Below are 18,847 nucleotides of genomic sequence, written 5' to 3'. Positions count from 1 at the left end.
TAAAATACTGTAAAATGGACCAAAGTTGCCTGTCACATGATACTTTTGAGTTTAATACCCAAGTAATGGTGGCTGCTGGTAGTAATAGCACTTTAAGATTATAGCTGTCAGTGATCATCTCAGGCAATGAGCATTACAGGCGAAGCCTTGCCCACACCCATCTTCCTGGATCCATAAAGGCCACCCTGAGCTTTTGTTAAAGCAATCAGGATATGCATGGACATTAGTTTTGAAAGCCAAATGGTGCAGTTCAACCCTGACCTGCCTTCAGCATAAAATGAATTGAGTCTGAATTATTCTCCTCCAGTTACTTTCCTACACAGCGTCATCATAAAGAGCCACTGCTCTAATTTCTTTTGACAAATCATTAAAGAGTGCTGGCACTAATGTGTCAGTTCATCTTTACTTATCCTCCTTTAGTGAAACATTCCTACACTGCTAAGGTAAAATTTAATCACAAACATGTCTTTAGTTTACAGAATGCTGCAACTAAAAATTGACTTAATAAACTGTAATATTTATTTTATCTTAACATTTTTGCTTTGAGGCACTCATTTCCATAATTTATTTAAGATGTGTCTGTTTCTCAAAGCTTTGAAAGGAATGTGCTGGCTGTGATGCTCAGATTACCAAACACCCTACTCTGTTTCTTTTTTTTTTTTTTTTAGCATTCTGTGTTCATTTACACAGGTTTGCCACGGGAGGTTGTTTTAAACTTGATGCTGAAATAAATACAAACTAAATGATTTCCTCAACGAATTTGCTCAAAATGAATTCAGCTTTAATATGGACCGCTACTTTTCCCTTCATAGTTTCCTCTGTTGTAATGCTGACTTGCAAATGTGTATTGATCAAATACAGAGACAGAGTCTGTTGAAAGCAGAGAGAAACAGCTTGCCGTATGGAACAAAGAGTAAAATGACAAACCTCTTTAATGAAGTAACAACATACTGGCCWTTTTATGTCTGTTCAGTTAATTTAGTCCTTGATAAAACATTGCCAGCAACAATATATCTTTAAGAGCATACACATAAATTGCTTTGGACTTTAAACATTTAAATAGGAATTCACATTTCACCTTGTTCTGCTCTTACAGATAAACAAACTTGCATATGAGCAGACTCTTTTAATCTGCAATAATTAAAACAATGTTTGCATATGCAATACGGCCATCTGCCYTAACCCTATTTAGGGCCAAAAWATATTACAGGAATTTGATTAACAATAATTTACACTTAACATTCTTTTGTCTATTAACTAAACATTGTCTTCTGAYTGGCAATYGCAGGGGCACCTTTCAAAATGAATGTAAAAGGAGAAGCAGTTTTGAAAATATAATTATGCTTACCAAGTGTATCAATTACAAATGTCTTCATGGGCGTTACAGTAATCAGACCCTTGTTATCATTTTTTTAACAACTTTTTACAAGYTTGCTYTGCTTTGGCCTTTTTCATGTATTTCATGTTACTGCCACTCTGATCTTTAGCTCCCTCCATAGATTATACTGAACTTGACTCCGACTGGGACATTCCAAAATATTACTATTTCTTCCAGTCAAAAAAATATTTYACTAAAATCCMAAAAAAAATAAAAAAAATAATCTAAACATTAAATTCATAAAATGAGAGACACAGACTTTAATATCTCTGAAGGGATTTGAAAATCCAATCTGATGGAGCATAAGAAGTGCTGCAAAGAAGAATAGGCAAAACTACCTAAAGATGAGTGGACTAAGCTATAGCGTTGGCATCATTTTMAAAAATTGTTGAAGATGTAACTACTGMCAGAGGTGCATCAACAAAGTATTAAGCAAAGGCTGTATATACTTATGTAAATGTAATTTCCTGTTTTATTTTTGATTAATTTGTAAATCACAAATGTTTTCTGCATCATCATAGGTGGTTATTTTTATTTAGTTTTCTGAATAAGTCTATAATAAGGTTGTAACATCAAAACATTTAGATGAAGAGATGTGTTGTGAATACTTTCTGATGGCACTATATACAGTGTTTGAGTTAGAAATCCTGGAGGAAAACCTGTTAGGGGTTATAAAATATAAGACTAGAATAGACTAGGGGAAAAAAAATAAAAATCTTAATTTAGTCTGAGCAGAGCAGGCCCACTAAACATCCTTCACCTGTTGTAAACAGCTAGTAGATTTATGGCGTTTCTCTAATCTTTTTCTAATTGTGGAGGTGGTGAGCGTGATCTTCCTTTTGTGGCTGATTTCTGTCTAATGCTGCTAAGACTATTAGGACTGAACCATAGCAAAGGATTTAGGGAAGTCCTTTTGTTAAGGAGGTGTTGGTGTATCAGTGATAACACTGAATTGCTCTAATGCTCAACAACAAAGTTTAAATAATCCACTGAAGGCATTGTGGTAATGTGGTACAGCATCAGCAGAAACGCCTTAGAGCTCACCTTACAAGTTAGTTTTGTGGATTCTAATACTCTGGTCTTGCCTTACATGGAGGGTCTTAAATATCAGCTGCTGACGATAACTCAGTAAGTCAGTGTCTGTTCTCTGATTTCCAAAAGAAATGTGTACAAAAGACACAATTTTTACAACGAGTAGTGACAGAGGACGCATAATAATATAGATTATGTAGGAAATGGTCGCAATAGTTGATTGTTTGTATTGTCTACGAGAACCAATGACTTTACCTATGTTATTTTTGCTGTTGCCGTTATAAAAGCTAATTTAACTCATTAGCTAATTTAACCCAAAACATCTACAAATTGGGCCAACACTCACATTCACTCTTCCTCACTGTAAAGTTAGAAATGTAGATTTTTTTGTTATTTTTTTCCATTTCTTTATCAAATAGCCTCATCAATAATCTGCGCCTGCCACTTTCTTCCTGTGTTAGATGGACAAACATTCTCAGCCAATGAAATGCAATAATTCACCCAAGGGATTACAAATTCATACACTAATGGTTGTGGCCTAATATAAAACTATGATGTATCTTGATAGCTTGTAATACTTTTTGTATGAAGAAATTTCTTGTGTAGTGCATTAATAATACTAAAACAGGGGTGGAAATTCCTGGTCCTCGAGGGCCGGTGTCCTGCAACTCTTAGATGTCTCCCTGGTCCAACACGCTTGAATCCAACAGCTGAATCACCTCCTAAGTGCAGTCAGGTTCTCCTGAGTCCTGCTAACGATCTCATTATTTGACTCAGGTGTGTTGAAGTAGAGACACATCTAAAAGTTGCAGGAGACCGGCCCACCCCTGTACTAAAAGTTTGAGATCTCTGCTTAGCTCGGCTTTGCTATTTTACATCAGCTACCGCATCTGAAGACTGTCTAATGACAAGGTGTCTGTGACAGCTCCCAATGACCTTCTCCAAGGTCCTGGAGAACAGCTCATTTATGCTCACAATAGCTCCATTCAAAGCTTAAACTTTTCACTGACATGTTTTAAAAAATGGTTTTGCAACAATTTTGCCCAGACTTAACACTACGTCCTTCATATTTGGTTCTAGTTTTCTACATATTCTCTCAGTTTATGGCATTATAGAAGAAGAAGAAGAGAAAAATAATACAGGGCAACTTTAGTGATGTTTGCATTTTCAGAGCAGAGGAAGAGAAATTGATTCAATGTTCTAGTCAGCTAAGAAATTTCTTCACAAACGTTCACAATTATGGTGAACGTGTGCATAATAATAAGGTTCAACTATTTGGACAAAATAGCTAATAAAAAAATAGTTGAGTACTGAAAAATAAATTGCTTTCTAAATTGTATTTCCTTCCACTTTTCTTTGACTCTGAGCTGTTATTCATTATCTAATTGTATATAAAATGAAAAAAAGTCAACAATTTACATAAAAGCTTCAAATCCCTGTAATAACCTCGGGCTTTGATTTAATGCTTTCTGCATTTAGAGAGAAATGAACCAACAAAAGATCTACTATCTTTTCTCATTTTTCTCCTCATAATGGTGTACTGTACTTTTCGGTCTGATTTATCAAATTATGTTAACGTCGAGGAAAAGGTGAACATTTTCAAGTATGCAAGCAAATGTATTTTTGTTTGCAAATTTTTTCTTCTGTTGAGCAACATTTTTGTCTGAAATCTTAATGTGTTGAAATATTTTTGTTAACATGACATTTCATTCTCCTCATGTCTAATCTGGGAGATAATAATTTGAATGGTTCGTATTACATAGTTTTGTGAAATTTTGTCCCATCCATAGTAAAGAAATTCCCCTTTCTGGATGTTCCTCATATTACCCATTTAAAGTGTCTCTTTAGTTACAGTGGATAAAAAAATTTTGTATTTCAACAGCCTTGTTGAAATACCTGTTATTTGTGATACAAAACACTGAGACTACATGAAGCGTTACAAAACTTGGTTCCTTCTTAATTTAACATCTAGCATGTACATTTAAGCACATGAAAGTGTTGGTTGAAAAATGACTTCCATTTCGTAGTGTTTAAAATGTTATAAAACATTAAATAAAAATTATAGTTTCATCTGATGCAAAGTAAACAGTGCTCAGTGCTGCTTTTTTCTTAGAGACTACCTTTTGAAGCCAAGACATTGTCCTATTTTTGGCTTAATCAGACCATTCATTCTCTTGTAAGGTGTTTGAAAAATCCAGCTAGACCTGGATGCTTTTCAATTTTGAAATTCTCTGCAGCTCCTTCAGTGTTGCCGTCGACCTTATGTCAGTCTCCTTGACCAAATTCTTTCTTGTCTTTTTCATAAATTTTCAAGAAACCTCCACTTCTGGTGGTGTCACTGTTGCCTAATAATCTCTTTTTTTCCAGTTATTGACTTTTCTTTGCCTGATATTTCTGGGAAATTGAGATTTGAACCATTGTATTCAAGCAAGGAGGAGCTTGTTTTATAAAGAAATCAGACAGGCATCTCCCAAAAGACAAAGCCACATGGTGCAGGATATTAACCGTGCGAATATTTGTACATATAAAAAACTGGTATGGTGAAAATAACTTTTCTCAGTAAAAAGATTACTCACAGCAGTCAAACCCTTCTTTGCTGTGACTGTTTTGGTTTTTCTTAACCGCCTTCTCTCCCTTGTTATGTTGAGGATTTAACAGAATATGATTTCCAAAGATTTTAAAAGCATATCAGAAGTTAGACTCTAGATAAAAATTAGGATTTAGGTTGCCATTTACCCTCGACACAAACCTCTGGTGAACATGTAAATTCAAATAGATTACTAGGGAAAAGAAATAGAGGATGTCCTTTGATGTTCTTTGGTGATCTACTTTATAAGATCAATTGAGGTAAATATTGCTTGAGGCAGCGCATAATAACAGTACTACATATAGAGAAATTCTTGTTTGACTGCATCAAAAAGCGATAAAAAAAGTCCCAACTAAGTTACATAAAGAAATGTTGCATTCTGTCCATGCACAGTGGACCAAGGGAAATCTGATTCGGTCCAGTGGTGAGATTGGTCCGCAGCTGGTGTTTGCTCTTCAGCAGAAAACACTAAAATTCTGCTCCAAGTTACAGACAAGGGCCGAGGCTATAAAGTCCTGGAATCTCTGTATCCCCCAAGCAATGCCTGAGTCCTAATTGGCTTTTGTGATTGGCTTGTTTGATAGCTGAGGTCCAATTGTAAAATTCCCACCCAACTCATTCATTTTTAACGTGTGTCACTGAGCCTTAACAAGATGTCTGGTCCTGCAAGCAGTCTGCAGTGATCCTCCTGAGGGCAAGCTGAGTACTCTCTCTCTTCCTGTGTCTTAGAACGGAGCTCCCCTGGGTAACGACCGGGGCCAATGGGATCAAAGAGGGTGTCACTATACTGCTCTCAGTCTTAATCACAAATTCTTCACTCATAGTACATCCAACTAATTAAACTTGATGCTCAGGAAGAAGCCTGAGTTCAGCACTTACGTGAACCTTAGTGATTACTGTGGCCGAAGCCAAAATGCCCCACAGACTGCAGAAAAAGCTGCAGTCTGTCAGAGCGTTGCAGTCTGGTCGTTTTGAGACGAGTATTTCAATGCGTTTGACAGCTAGTCTACATGAGCAAGCAAAAATTGTTATTGATATTATTGACAGAGTGCCTCCTTATCTTTCACGACAGGGCACTTCAATATTAGGATGCAAATTTGATTAATGAAGATGTAATCCAAATCTGTTCAGATAAGCTGAAGCTCCAAAACTTGGCCCCAGTGCTGACTAAAGTCACAAGGTGTATTGGCCAGCCCAACATGTATTAAAAAAAATAGACAGTTTTGCCATTTGAGAAATGGGATTCATTCAAGTCTGATGGTTATTCTTATGTAAAGTAATGCCATCATCATAATTGGTTTACAGAAGGCTTGCTTTTAATTAATCACATCTCATTAGAAGACCTGCCTAAGCCGAATAATAGAAAATTCCTTTGCATTACACAGGACTGTGTGTGGTAATGACAGTCACTCGGTATGCCTTTTACTCAAGGTTTTGAACAACAAATAGTCAGTGACCCCAAAATATGCATGGGCGTTGCAGTTAGCATCAGATGTTTTGGTAAATTGTCCCTTGTTTCTAACAATTGAAATTCATTTTTATCAGCTGGAAAACACTTTTGTGCTCTTGGGTGATTGCCTCAAATAGCATGTGTCAAACAAGAGAGAAAGGACTAAACAAAAGTGAAATGCTGTCAAGCTCAGGTCAGTTGTGATTAGGAGTCTGGGCTTACTTATGTAATTGGGTTTTTTTATTGCTTGAACAGAGTGAGTGAGTGAGTGAGTGAGTGGGTGGGTGGGTGGGTGGATGGATGGATGGATGGATGGTTTACTCAATATCATTGTTTTAAGCAATAGGAGAAGGATGACATCAAGAAATATTAGGATTTTCCTATTCATCATTTCCCTTCTAAACTTACCCAAACATAGAAAACACTTAAATATAAACTGTAAATTTTTCTAAACGGCATTCTTTGAGGGCTGGACAAGTAGGGAGAAATGTGGAGTGGTTTTGACCTCACACTGAAGAGTTAACTATTTTGCAAAAAAAAAAAAAAAAAGGCAAAGCGTGTTTCTTTTCCCACTTCCCTTCCTGCTCCAGCTGTGTGTTTTAGAAGTGACTGTTGATCATTAACACTTCTCCCACATTGTGCTGGCATCACTCCCTGCTCTGCCATTGGCACACTCTTCCCATCTCGTGTTTTAAATTGTGGGAGGCAAAGAATGGAGCTATGTGGGGCTTGTTTGTTAACGACACAACACCCTCATGAGTTTGTGCTGGCAGGATGCCTAGCCACCAGAACCGTGGCACAGTACACTAGAAAACTGGAAGTGAACCTCTTCTCGTTTTTTAAAAGTGCATATTTATTTAGTCATTTACCCAACAGTCATTAGGGCTGTGTGTGTGTGGCAGTTTTCTGTGATCTACTTAGACTAATTATATCAAACTTGCTCTATGGGTTTTAATTGGTTTACAATAGATGGTATGAAGAGAGCCTTTCCCCTGATGCCATGGTACATAACTCAGTGTTGCTCTGAAATGCTTTTTAAGGCCATTTTGACCTGAACAATGGTTTCCAGTCCCACGTACCGAGTTATGGTCTACAATTGAAAAAAACATCCGTCAATCGTTTTAAGCATTTTTTCAACTGTGTCCTAGCTGAGAAAAATGCTTTATGCTACCACCACTGTTTCATTTTGGCTGTGTTCTGTTCAAGGTCATATATATCGATAATTTTTGATCACACATGGCTCTTGCATGTTGGCCAGATATTTAAATTATTTTCTAATAAGCTTGCGTTTAAAAGACTAAACACAAACTGACTTTTATCCACCAATTAGGCAACTTCTGAAACAACTTGTTGCACTGGATTTCAGTCAGAACTACCAGAATAAAGAGGGTTGAACACAAAATGCAGGTCACACTTTGTAACCATGCATCTGCCTTTCACATTAATCGTTCCCATTAAGGAAGCTATTTCTTAAGCTATCTGCTATGCAGATCCAACCCTCACTGCTAGTTATCCTTATCCGTTAATAAAATATTCCCATTTCCACCCTAAATTGACAAATCCTGGATCCGAGACATTTTCACATTTTTTCACTTACTTTTCACAGCACTTAGGCATAAAAAATTCAATGGTGTTCCAGCAGGACACTGCTCAATGCTTCACATGTGATGGAGTTCTGATGGTCACCCTGCACACAGCAGAGTTGATAATTTTCACTTTATATTGGCCCCTTGTGCTGTTTAAATAATCCAGTAAACCTGTTATGGTGACCACAGGAGAAAAAAAAAAAGACCTATAAACTTTTAATAATGAGCAACATGATAGTGATTCACCCTGATGGGAGTCAGGAATTATACATTAATTATAAGATCTTTGTCTTGTTCTGAAAGCATTTCCAACGGTCTGAGTGTGAGGCTTTCAGTGAAGCTGCAGCTCTGCCTACAAAATAAAATAAAATAAAAATGTCCAGTTGAAGGTTGGTAAGTCTTGTCACGCACGCATAAGCACTGCACTAAGTTCTACCGAAGACAGAAGAAAGCCTTGATTTATCTGTTAGAAAGGGTCTTTAATCTACAGAATCGCAACAAATGTTTTCACTCTCATAAAGACGATTCAAAGATGAAACGCATCAAATTATCAAAATTCTGCCAAGGGTATTCGTGTTTGCACAAGGTTTAGCAGTGGGGGTGGAAAACAGTTGTAGGTTGTCAGAAACCTTTGAGGATGGATAAATATGATGAAGGGCCATAATTATGTGATTGTTGGCTTGGAAACCATATCACTGAAAATAGACATGAGCATGGCAGGGAAGTAAAGAATTCCCACACCCCTCGCAGAGAGGGAATGACAGGTGCTTTCTGCTGAGTGTTGAATGGCCCTGTTACTGCATTCAGCTTCTTTGTGCAATTAAACAATATATAAATGTATTAAAAATGTGCAAACATGTCTAGAAAAAAACTTTCAGAGGACATGTAAAGATTTTTACATGAACCATTGATTACAACAAATAAGACTAGATGAATGGACAGATCTTTGGTTGTAAGATGTCATTTTATAACTACTCAAAGAATAAAAATACACCATATCCTAACCTACAGCTGCCTTGGATCTTTATCGTCCTTCTCTGATGTACTAACCTTACGGGCAGTACCACCAGCAGAAAAGACTGCTCTGTTAATTGGTTTATTCATAGCAACAAAGCACAGAAATACTGGATATTCAGGCCCTCATGTGTCATTAAAGTCAAATAAGGCTCTACAATGTGACAAATGGCCCTCTCCATGCGTGTACAGTAATAGCACCCCTGCCCCTCACCCCCGGTATTATGAATGGTATAATTTAGGAGTAACAACTTGCAATGTCTATTCTCTTGGAATAGGTGATGCACGCTATGCTCCTTCACAGTGCGGGCATGTGAGAGTGGTAGAAAATGTCCCTACTGTTCATTGTAGAGACTAAAGATCAACTTGAAAAGATGTGGTTGGAGGTGAGGAATCAAGATCACTATGAATCAACAATTTTCAGAACCGCTATCGCTAAGCAGATTGCTTTTTCCTTTGTAACAATTTTGTCATAGTTTAGTACCTGATGAGATAATAGAGGAGAAAAAAAAAAGAACTTTGGAATATTTTTTCCCCCAGTAGGAACAAATATGCAGTTTCTAAACTATATTCACACAGAGCAGACTTAACACTGAGCTCCCTATTGATTATTTTCCCCTACAGCTCTTTCACACTCTAATCAGTCTAACAAAACAACAGGACAGGTGCTCCTTGAAGATACTAGCAGCACCATTAAGTATTTAACAACAATGGTGCACCGCAGAGGATGTATTCCTATTCCTGGGTAACCTACTTATCACCGCAGTATGAATGCAAATGCCGATGTTTACTACAGTGTGCTTGCATGTTTAAAATATCAGTTGAAATAAGCACACTTTTTCTCCACCACATGCGTCCCGGTTTTAGGAATCAAATGTAAAAATTAAAATTTTTAAGCAATTAGTCAGGTCAAAAAAAATAAAAATCTTACGTGCGGTATTGTACTTTAATCGCATCCCTATGTGTTTTATGGAATATTTACCAGTGGAATGTAAAGCAGTGAAAAGTTCTTAATGGACATTTAATTTGTAAAGAAACTTGTGGTGGATCTTTTAATCGTTCTATCTTCACAGATAAAACATTACATTTTTTTTAGCATTGTAACATTGTTCAGTAGTCGGCAGCACAAGGACAATGTTACAGCCTTGCTCTTTGTGGTCTTGCAGCAGAATGAACCTCACTCGTATGGAATAAAGGCTACAGTGAGGCAGACGATTTACAAACACGTTTATCTCAATACATTTTTAATGGGCCTACAGCCACAAAATTCACAGCAGATGTAAGTAGCAATCTAAAAGTAATCCACAAATACAAAAACGCCATAAATTAAGTCATACCATATGTGATAAAATTGGAATGATACAGGGAATAAGTACAACAAAGTATCTAAAAGCAATCCTGCCTTCTGTGAGTAAAAATAATCATCAGCTGTTTTATTCATTGAGTAATATAAGAATGTTTCTTAAATTAAACATTGCAATGGAAGCATGTTACAAATGTTGTGCTCTCTGAAGACCTCGACAATCTTGTTGTAGCACATCATACATGTGGTAATAATCTAAAAATAGACTGAAAGTGATTTCACCAAGAACCTGCCACAGTTTTGCTCGTTGCAAAAATGTATATCCGAATGTTACCAGAGAGCTTGAGGAAAAACATGGAATTACTAGTAAAAAAATTTCGACGACAACAATTAGTAAATTACTCAGCATCAATAATATCTAGGCACAATAAATGTGCAAGACTTTTCCGCTGATGAGAAGTCATGTCGAAATTAATTTGGCTTTTGCAGCAGCACATTTAGGCAAGTATGGTCTAAATGTGAAGCTCTTTAGAATGTATTGCAAAGACATTGCTTGGATGATTAATGTCAATGTGCAGCTCTGCAAAAGCAACGTACGAGCTGTGACAGTTGAAGGAAGGAAGCTCTTGACATGGATCTCTCTATGGAAACTTCACATCTACTGAAGAGAAAAGAAAGCTACTAGAATTTACCAGGAAATCGCTCATCTTGAATTCAAAAAGTAAATGTAAAAAAAAGAACTTACACGTAGAGAGTACAGAAGTTCACTCTAAATGAGTTAAATATGAAGACAGTTTAGGTGTCAGAATTAATGAATTATACGAGATGGTGGGATATATCCTGGACAGTCCATCAGAAACACAAAGGACAAACAATTAGAGACATATGATCATACCTAAAGACAATTTAGATTAATCAGTTAACCTAGAAATCATGTTATTGGACTTTGGGAAGAAGTCAGAGTCTCTGAAGAGAACCCACTCATGAAAGATGAGAACAAGGAATCTCCATGAAAAAAGATCCCAGGCCAGGATTCGATCCCAGGATCTACTTCCTGCCATGTAGCCCTTGTTCCAAACACCAGGTGAGAACAACCTTGATGTCTTTAATACTTCACCCGGTGTAATACTATTTTATATTGGCCCACAATACGACAGGATACATGTTTGGTCTGACTGTCAATAAAGCAATGTGGTTTTCTTTTTTCCCCCTCTTTTCCCATTGTCTTTTGCATGCATGAGGAGCCATAATTGAGAAATCAGCAGGTCCTTCTTTTCCTCCTCAAAGTCATTTGCTTACATAGTGTGCTCCCACACCAATCATCTGCTTAGCGGCTTAGCTGTATTTGTACTTGAAGATTTTGTGGCTGTTGCCGTTGGGCGTCTTATCCTGGTGATGACTGTGAGGAAGAGGATAAATTTTGACATTTACGAGCACACAAATCCATTTGCAGTTTGAGTTGGCCACTGAAATGTGATTAAAATCACTTGTGGCACAGCAGCATAGATTGGTGAGGTAGCTTAAAAATATACAGACGCATTCAGTGATAAAATAACCTTGAATAATTTGAAATGGGTTCATAATACAATTTTGGTGGCTGGTAATGATTGTGAAAGAGTTCTTAAAAGAAAGAAAATTGTGTTCCGTTAGGACAAAGATGGACTTATTTTGCACAAGAAGTTTTGATTTTCATTTGTTGGAGAACAAATGTGTCAGGGCAACCTGCAAAATGTGCTTTCATTATTTCTAGAGCATATATTTTTGAAATCTGTTTTTGTATGAAAGGTTATGTTTTGTTAAAGGGGTGAAGGAAAAAAAACTATTTCATGGATCAAGGTCAGTTTAGATTTAAACTGCTTTTTATGCTTTTTACATCTCAGAGGGCATTTCATATTTTTTCCTTCCTATCTAAAGGAATCTTTTCCTGTTGTACTGTTACACTGTGAAAGGGTACAATTTAATTCAAGTTATACTGAAAAAAAATGCTGAGATATAGAATTTTCTATGGATTACTGTGTCATCATTTTTGAGGGTTACAGTAAGGAGTCAAGCCCTTAGAGATGTGATCGTTCTCCTCTTTTTAAGGTGAACAAATTGTCTTCTGAAGTGGAAAGGCCTTCCCTGACTGCGTGTAGGAGTGCATAAACTCTTAAAATTGTTTTAAAAGAGTCTGTTGTTAAGTTTTGAACCAGGTAATATGATTCCAAAGTCAGTGCACTTTTGTGTAGTGTCAGGGTATTAACATAATATTCAGCGCAAATATTTTTCTGCAACAGAAGTTTCAAAACGTCTCTTGTGATGCGAGTGTGTACTAAATGCTGAATTAACATTATCTTCTATTTGACAAAGTGATTAATAAATCTTTAATAACCTGACATACTCCTGAATGAAAAATGACTTCCCTGAAAAGCATTTATGTGCTGACACCGGATGAACCCACCTAAATTAATCAGACATGCAGCAGAATCAGAACTGCTCACACTAACACAGATGACTAATTAAAATTGGCAGATGGAATTAATGCATCATGTCCGTGGTTGATAAATAAGAATCAAAGATAGGCATGTGYAGTTTGTAAAACAGTTCTCGTTTCTCTGCAAACTTGCAAAGGTGAACTCCCTACAGTTTTTGCTAATACAAATCCATCAGGAACATTGTAGAGATGAAGAACATTGYTATAAAAACAATGAACAAACTGAAAAACAACTCAAAAAGACTATGAAGATATCTAYGCAGCACCGGGGGAAAAAACATTACACATTTTTGCAAACCTGGACACTAAAAAGTACACACAAATGTATGTAAGGGCTAAAAAAGTGGATTTTTTCATGATATGTCCCCTTTAAAGATGATGTGCAGTGTTTGTTTTCTGCCTTTTCTACATGCTAGCTGTGTAAAATAAAMAAAAWWAWWAWYMARRAAAMYTTWAARKYMAMYTKKTKSMMYKGATTTTGTTTTGAAGTTGTGATAAGTGGGCTGAGGACAAACACACCCTACATTTTTGACCTTCTCTCTACWTTCTCAACYTTATGTTAGTAAATGTCATATAATCCTTACACACACTCCTGGCTTGCTGRYGCTTGTAATTGCAAAGTAATAAAATGTGAAAAAGTTTATTTCTTGATCTGTTGCTCCACTAGATCTACAAAAACCCATACAGTTCAAAGTGARAGAATAAATATAAAGACACACATATTCATAAATTTGAATTGTATGTGCAGACRTAGTTGAAACATGTCAAAAGTGCCATGGAAAAAATGGAGTTGTACMTGGAGCTGTGTGGGAGGTCCCAAAACCTCTATCAGTGTTTGTTTTCCCCAGCCATTGCATTTCTCTTCCCAAACAGTAGGAGAGTAACTGGAAAAAAATAATATCACAACTCAGCAGGACCGACAAAAGAAGTAGAGCCTTAAAGAAATTCATTCACAAAGGTAACTTTCATGTTTGCTCTGGATAGATAGGATTTTGCTTATACTAAAACAGACGCAWCAAGATTTAATCCAAAAGATCTGCCCTACCAAGGCACTTATACGAGCTCCTACATGAATCCCAGCAGTAACTTCACTCTTTACATCCCGGAAACATATTTGCATATACATAAGTCAGGAACAAATGTTGGTGTTATACAATATTTATGCCTGGTTCACCTTGGCAGCGTGAAGTACGATATTAGAAGTATAATTTTTAAGCTGTATATAATTTGTACAAGCACAAAATGCATATTCTGAAGGGCAGTGAAATGTTTATTATAATCTGGCAATGTAGGGTTGTTTACAACATAGCAATATGACAAAACAGGGATTATTTTTTTTAGCACTTAACATGTGGTTTTCCTCACTCTGCAATCTGTGAAGGAGCTAATCTACACTCAAAGCACATTGAAGGAAACTATGTGGCTTCTAAAATCAAATTTTATTCTCATTTTGTTGTTTACCTAATTAGTATGAAACAGAATGAGACCTCTGGGGTTTTCAAATACAAAATAGATTCATGTTGAAGTAGGAGCAAAACTTGCAAATATGCAAAATAATGGAGGCTGTGCAACCGATTCAGTAGTTTGTCATTTTAACAGCTGGCGACAGCCAGCTGAAGGTTCTGCTTTTTATGTTGTTCTGTTTGCYTGATTGCAACTGCTTGAAAAGGTAATCCAAAGGCTGCGTGTGTAGTGTCTAGCAAGATTCATGCCTCTATTTGTGTGGCGGTCCTAAAAAAATCTTGATTTCCACCAGAAATCAAAGTCTGATCCAAGAGTTTCATGTGGTGTCCTATTAACTACCAAGGTAGTTAACAAGATACTATCCATTGTGTCTTGTATTTGTTCTCATGCAGAGGGGTGTGTGCTCAAGAYGTAGTTTTGCAAGTTAAGGACCATCTCATTCAGCTTGTCCTTCTTGAGGGCCATGTTGTTATCACTGCACCAACCTTCTAGCTTGACTTCTTTCCAGTACCGTACTTTTATCTTTCCTCATACGATAGGAACCACTCCTTGTCAAGCTTATTACACAGTTATATTTTTAGCCGCTASGTTTTCTCCATGTGAGGATGTGCAGCTGTGTGCTACCAGTGTGAACAGCAATGGACTAAACACACAACCWTAAGGACACCCAGTTCTCGGTGCAAAGGAAGTCTTTCCAATGCAGACCAAATGGGTTCTCTCAGTAAGGAAGGGCAGAATTCAGAGACGAGTAGCATTGCTCTTGCCAAATAGTACTCTAAGCTCTGAACTCTGGTCAAAAACTGAATTTGAGGTGATTACTATTGCCTTTACTTAATMTCGTCTTGATTATTTCAAAAGCCTTTTCATGTGTTTGAATAAAGGGCTCGACATACGRCATTGCTCCCTGTCCATTCATTTCCTAGGSAGCTTGCGTGATGAGGCGACRGTCGCTTGCCCTCTTTGTGAATGTGAAATTTGGAGCTCCTCCACACAGACGTGCACACGTAGGCTCGTGATGCGGCGCAAAACAGTTGAAAGGTGTTCCACTTCTGTCCYTGCCGATGCCGTTGCTATCGTGTCCCATGTGTTGAGTTTCATCCGGGGTGAGGGAAATTTTTGCCTATTGCCGTCTTTCACCGCTTCTTGTGTGTCGAACCCATAAAGAGGATCTTGTCCCTCTTCTGTTGCACTGCATGAAACCAACACATGAAAGAGACAGTCCGTTACTCCAGTTCTAATTGTCTACCAGTACACTTTAGAACTGATGTAAATTTTTTTGTCCTCACTTTCAGAAGCTTGTGTGGTCTAGTCCATGTMCGTACTCTCTTTCTGAGCCTAATGTCTTCAGATCTAAGGCTGTTAATGGTCCCACAAACATTCCGTGACCAGAGGGGATGCACCCTTCAGATATGTGGAATGGGTTTCCTCCATCTTTGTGATATCTCGATTTTGTTGATTCATTTAAGAATCTGAAAACTCATTTACTCACACTGGCTTTTAACTATTTTTTTGATGTATGACATCCAAAAAATATCATACAGCCATTTCGTATTTTTTATATACATTTTATCTTCAATATTTATATGCTAGTTTTATTATAACGCACATTGTGGTTTTTAACCAGAGAAATGCACTTTACAAAATTACTGACTTTTTTACTCTGACAAATTTATTTACACCTGTAGGGAATAAATAACTGAACAATATCGAAGGATTGTCTGTAAGGACTTAGAAGACAAAGACTTACAAAAAAAAAAACTGCTCTGGCATTAATAAGAGAATAAACATTTGAAGACAGTTTACGAAAAAATGGAARAATGCCTTTGGTGCATTTTTTTGTTGCATTGGTAAAATTATCCATTTGAGTGTAGTCTATTTTGCTCTCTTAAGTGAGCTGTTCTAAATACATCTTTCGGAGTGTCTTATGTAAGATTGAAGTGTACTAGAATGATGTTTGGTACTGCACTGTACACTGAGTCAAGCATCCTGAGTAGGATCAGTTACAAAAGACGTTTGTAAAATATTCAATATTTTGAGGAGTCTTCAAATTGGACTTTTATTTTGCTAAATCAAAACACACTAGCTGTTCTATGGTTAAGTTCTTGACCTCCTCGCTACTTTTTGCTTGAGTCAGAAAAAGATATTTCTAAAACTAACAGCAAACAGTGGAGGAAAATTAACATCATCCTCTTCWGGTCCCGACTTTATGGGCACACAATATGTCACCAGTTGCACAAGTGACTGAGATATAAGTTTAATAATGAGAGATTGCCTTTGGGCTCATTAGGAACAACAGCTGGTTGGGTAATGGAGAGGAAACAACGTGTCAAGAGGTTCCCTGAACGTCCCAGGAGATGTATTTGCACACCATGCGATGGAGAAAAAAGATTAACGCTGATGTATTGGCCATTTCATGCACTAAAATGAGTCAGAGAGCAGAAATTTCTCTGTCGTTATTGTCAAAAAATGCCTTTGTGATATTATGCGTCTCCCTTTTTTTTTTTTTTTGCAAATACTTTCTCTCAGTTTGCAGTAATATGAAAACCCTTGAGCCAGCTAAACCAAATAAATGTAATTAATTTAATGGTTTACTGAAAACTAATTTTTAATTTTTAAAACATTTAAAAACGAGGAGAAAAAACTAATTTTTGAAAGGAGAAACAAGTACAAAATACACAACTAAATAAAATGAATACAAAACATTTGAAAATTTAACAAAACGGAAAATCAGATATTCCATATATTATGTCCTCCAGCTGGACTTACTGGTAGTTGTGCTACTCGTACCCGAGTACAATATTTGTCTACTCTACACACCTCTGCCTATGTTCTATCTCTTAATGCTAGGAATAAACTAAATCCTCTTTCATTTCTGTGCAGTTGTTGGGCTCACTATTGCTTTTCACATAATTAAAACAGTTTTTTTTTTGTCAAAATAGACAGAGAAAAGTCAGGGAAGAGACATTAGGCCAGAGGCCAGCAGCAAGGACGTTGATTCAGGGTTTTCTCAGGCAAGGAGAGATTATAACATGCTGAGAAAAGAAGCTAGGGGTGGGGGGAGGGGACTGAGAGTTCACTTGACACCCTCTGGGACAGCGGGATAGTTAAATCAGGCATGCCCTAGTCCAGGCCTTGAGAGCTACTTTTAGATGCTCCCCTTCTCCAACACACCTGAATCAAATTTCCTCATCAGTCCCTCAGCTCTGCAGAGAGCTGGTAACAAGTCATTCATTTGATTCGGGTTTGTTGGAGAAAGAGTACATCTAAAAGTTTAGGACAGTAGGTCGTGAGAACTGGAATTGGGAACTCCTGCAACTTTAAATTCTCCACTTTTTTTTWTATTTTTATCAATTAGTGTAGTTCTTGTGCAGATGCTCAGTCATCCTAAAATCCTAGTAGGATGTGTTTTACAGCTGTGCTGTTATGTTCATGGAGATGAACCACGATTGGAATAAAACAACTTTTTCGGCAGTGCTTTGATGATGTCAGGCTGCATCTAAATGGCAGTAACACTTGCAGCTGTGTGTCACTGAGCTATTGCTTCTCTTTTATCAAGAGCTGAAATGGAGAAAAAAAACACATCTCTGTGCCATAGCTTGATGTGTTACATGATTCATGCATGTACTCGYGTGAGTTCGACTCCATACTACAGTCTTTTCATCAGCACCGAAAAGYAGGAACTTTTACTGGTATGTGTTTTGTCTGGTCTACTGAAACCGTAGTAGCTGGATTTTTGTTGAAATCTGCAGAAATCTGTCAGGGGCCAGACTGCAGTGTTATTTTTTTGTTATGTATTATGGAAAGAAATGRCAAAATAAATGAATGCTGTGGTCAAAAGGTTGTAAGAGGCTAGTTGAAMATTTTATGACACAGCTGACAATCAGCTATCAGTTTCCCAATTTGTCAAATATTTAGTGCTGTGTGTATTTCGTGAGTCAGATGGTCTCACAAGAAATTTAAACAATTGCCTGAATATTAAATTGTATCCCATTGCCACATGATGCTCTGTTCACACAACTTAAACTAATTATAGAAGCAGGTTGAAACGGTTCYGTTTCTTAATATGCAAGAGAATACAAKCATATTTAGMGGACATGGCTGACTGAGAGAGTGATTATTTTCCAGTTAGGAGACTCAGATTTTTATCTTTAGTCTTTGCCTGTACTCACSACAAAGGTTGACRTACTAAACTAAGGCGTTAAAATGTGACTGCTGATTTCACCAAGTGTCTGATCTGATTTTCGTCTCTTTAAGAAGCTCTTGATCTTTCCGAACTTCCACCATCAGCAAGTCATCACGTTTTTCCATTAAGCCTTTAACAACGTTTCTACCAGCATCGCACTGCGAAGTAGCTTGTATGATAAGTYCAGCAGATGCACGGTTCCACCAGTTGTTWGCTAATTGCTGCTGCCGCTAGTCTGGAGGTGCTGTGTGAGGCGRAAGCTGCAGCACCAGGGAGGAGCTGCACAGGAATAATGCTACTTGGTGAGAGAAGGACGTTGCACCATCGAATGGTGGCCAAAAGAGAGATTAAATAATTTATCAAACATAGGTATATTT

This window comes from Poecilia reticulata, linkage group LG10 (assembly GCF_000633615.1).
Source record: "Poecilia reticulata strain Guanapo linkage group LG10, Guppy_female_1.0+MT, whole genome shotgun sequence".
NCBI lineage: Eukaryota > Metazoa > Chordata > Actinopteri > Cyprinodontiformes > Poeciliidae > Poecilia > Poecilia reticulata.
This window is presented reverse-complemented; position numbering follows the sequence as displayed.